Source organism: Pinus tabuliformis, chromosome 3_2, assembly GCF_031772625.1.
Source record: "Pinus tabuliformis cultivar Carrire ecotype Pingquan chromosome 3_2, CPIR1, whole genome shotgun sequence".
Lineage (NCBI taxonomy): Eukaryota > Viridiplantae > Streptophyta > Pinopsida > Pinales > Pinaceae > Pinus > Pinus tabuliformis.
The window spans coordinates 968,922,548-968,926,595 of NC_142302.1; positions in this window are offsets into that span (position 1 = coordinate 968,922,548).

Below are 4,048 nucleotides of genomic sequence, written 5' to 3' on the forward strand. Positions count from 1 at the left end.
CTGCTACAACTCTGGACATCCGGGGCACTTTGTGCGAGATTCCCCAAATCCTGCACACCCTTCATGTCAATACTGTAGACAATTCAACCATGCCATAGAATAATGTTCGGTGTTAATAGATAAGTTGCAAGAGAAGAAACCGCAGCCTCAACAGGCTACGCATAATTTACAAATGATGAGGGTTGAGCCCCGCGAGGAGGATCAGAGATTTAATATTGTACTAAGGAGCGGTATAACGATTGGTGCCTATAAGGGTAAGAAGCTTGAAGAAAATGGATGGGTCTGAAAAGCTCCAGAAAAAGAAGTCGGCTTTGATCTTAATCGCACTAAGGAAACATTCATGGAAGCCAAGAAGAGATTCAGTGAGGCCTCCACCTTAGGAAGCCACGACAAGATGCAAGAAACTAGTGCGCCAACAGAGGTTGATCCTCCTGTACTCACTACCTTTTTGGAGACCAACATAAAGTTGTTGTGTGACAGGAAGGATGTGGAAGGATTGTAGGACATAATAGACAAGTGCACCAATAAGGAAAAGAATCCTTCGAAGTAGTGCACGGTCAGAAAAATCAGTAAGCACAAGGCATGAACAGGGTGAGAGATGCGTCTAACAACACAGATAGGCGATTATGAAATGGACCAGGTCATATTGGATCTAGGGTTCGATGTGAATGTTCTACTGAAACAAACATGGGAAAGGATGGGGAGACCTGTGCTGCAGTGGTCTCTGATTTAGCTCAGGATGGCGAATAAGTAGAAAATCACCCCCATGGGATGCTTATATGGAGTAACGGTTGATATTGATAGTGTGAATGCGGTAGCAGAATTTGAAGTTATAGTGTCGATGACAGTAATCCCTACCCTGTGATCCTAGGAATCGACTTGGCTATTTACATGAATGGGGTCATTAATCTGAAGAAGAGGATAATGTCATTTGAAAGAAGGTCGCTTAGGGTTATAGTGCCATTAGATCCTATAGAAGGGGCGCTCTATATTGAACCAGTCCGCGATTACGTGGAATGTGATGATGAGCTGGATAAAATCTACAAGATAACAACGCGAGATTAGGATTAGATCAATCCAACGGCAAATGGACAGATTGCATGGGATCGGGAGATCTCTTGCACTTCTAATTCAGAGGAGGAATTAGAACATTGGAAGAATCTCTTACATCAAGTTTCTACATTATGTTACAATATGATGACGAAGTCACTGCACTGTGTTTCATCGGAGGTAATAAAGTTACCTTATTATGATGGTTTGACTAATGTAGATGTGTTTTTAGATGAATTTGAGTGTGAAGTCCTTGAGGACCATCACTTTCAAGCCTTGGAGTTGGTGCTGCATGCTATGCCCGCACGATGGTGGGGTATGCATAAGGATAATTTTACTAGATGGCGAGATTACAGAAGAATGATGAAGCTCCAATTTGGGCATGCTAATACCAGAATGACGGAGAAGTATAATGGAAGGGATGATCTGCGCGATCACCTGGAAAAATGGACTAAGGCATGGGGAACAAAACTGCAACCAGAGTGGGTACATATCTTTTGTCATACCTTGGATACAATGCCCATGAATTGGTACCTTGAAACAGAGCTCTGCCATGACACTGCAAAATGGGATGTATTGAAGGAGGGATTCTTATTGACTTTCAGCTTCGAGGACGAATTTCCAACATCGATGAAGCACTTCAAGAAATTAAATCAGTTATCTTCAGAACACTGAAGGAACCTATGGAATGGACCCAACCAGATTGGAGCACCCAGCTATGCCACACATTGGAATGCTATAATGTGACCGCTGAAGAGGAGGAAGAAGACCTAAGGAATATAAATATTCCAGAGACAGAAGGGCATTGTGAAGTCGAAGGCCCACAAGTAGAGAACCCAGACTTCTCTGCACCTTTGAAAACAAAGCAAGTAGACATTGGCATTGAAGAAGAACCGAAGTTCGCGAAGATTGGAGATTATTGGGACGCGGCTACAGTAGATAAAGTTGCTCAGTTAGTTCGCGAATACCAGGATCTATTCCCCACTAAGTTTTCAGGCTTAAAGGGTATAATTGGTGATTTGGGCTTTATGAATATCACCTTGAAGCCGGATGTGAAGCCTGTTAAACAAAGGCCTTATCATCTTAACCCTAAGCATAGTTGGGTGAGCTCGATGGTGGTCCAAGAGAAGAAACAAAAGGGTGAAATAAGGATTTGCAGAAGCTTAATGATGCATGTGTTCACAATCCATTTTCGATGTCATTTACAGATGAAGTGTTAGACAACGTCAGAGGGCAGGAGGCTTATTCCTCCACTGACATATTTTCCAGGTATCATCAAATTAGGATTTCCAATAGGATAGAAGAAAAACCACCTTCGCGACAGAGTGGGGTTGCTTTTAGGGCATTGTTATTCCGTTTGGATTGAAGAATGCACTTGCAATATTTTCCCGCGTAGTCATTGCGGCGTTCAAATAATTCATTCATAAGTTCCTGGAAGTGTAATTTGATGATTGGACAATGTTTGGCTTGGTGAAGCACCATGTAGCAAGTCTGTACCTTATGTTGGATACATGTCGAAGGTATCAGATAGCACTAAATTTGAAAAAATATATATTCTGTATACCCTTTGGGATCTTGTTGAGTCATGTTGTGTGCAAAAAAGGATTGTACAGGGGCTACGACAACAAAATTCTTGTTTGAACATGTCTTAACGAGGTTTGGATGCCTGAAGGTCTTGATGAGTGACAGGGGTACACACTTTCTGAATGAAATAATTAGCATGCTGACAAAGGAATTCTAGGTCTACCATTAGAAGAGTACACCATGTCTCCTACAGGAAAATGGGACAGTCAAAGCTTTTCACAAAATCTTGGAGAATGCGTTGACAAAGATCTATAATGCGCAGCAGAATGATTGGGATTTGTGCATACCTGCGTTGCTATGGGCCTATAGAACAACTTGTAAGAAGCTGATGGGACAAACACCATTAAGATTAGTCTATGGGGTCGAAGCAATAATGCTTGTGGAATACATTGGGCTGAGTTTGTGCATAGCAGCCTTGATAGATATGGCGGATCGTGAGGCCTTGGAAGAATGGATCGCACAGCTCATGGAGCTAGAGGAGAATTGATTTTTTGCAGGATTCCACCAACAAGTACAGAAGGACCACAAAACATCATGGCATGATCGCCATATTAAGCTTCGCACATTCAAGGTAAATGATCTTGTGTTGTTATATGATAGTAAGTTCACTAAATTTCCGGGTAAATTTCAGATGCATTGGTTAGGACCATATATTGTCAAGGAAATTATGGATGGTGGTGCAGTTCATCTCACGAAGCTAAATGGGGAGCCCTTCCCGGGAAAAGTGAATGGAAGCAGGTTGAAGCTATATATGGGGGATCCTATGTAATGACTATATGGCAGTAGGAGAGTCTTAGTTCTCCATGCAGTTGCAAGGGAGCGCGAGACAATAAACTACACTACCCAGTTTGAAGGACAAGGTAGTGAGTAGGCTACACGAAGTTTGACAAGGATGCACCAGATGAATCTGCACTCAGGATGCTGTGTGAGAGGGAAAGGTACCACACAACCTAGCAAGAAAATGATCATTGCAGTTACTATTCATGATGGGATGGCCAGAAAGCGGTTAAGAGGAGCAGGGAGGCGGTAATTAAGGAAAAAGTATTTGAAGATCTGCCGCCAAAGCAAAATTTATTATCAATATTTGGGCAGAACGGTTGGATTTGAATTCAAATCCCCCTATAAATTGATCATGCTAATCCAACAGAGAACACTTTGAATTCTAAGAATTGCTGGAGCCTTTTGTTGTCTGATGCATATGAGCCGAGAATTCTGGGAAGAATTTTTGTCGCTTGTGAACTATTCTCCCGTAGCCTGAGAGTTATTTATGGAAAGAATGACTGCCACCAAGCCCGCCAAAGCCTTGAGTTCAGGTGTTGCTATTTCTGTCACACCGGGACTAGAAGTTACAAGTATCGAAGCTCCGGCCTCTGTGCCTACGGCGCCAAGATCACCTCTACCGAATCCCACCATT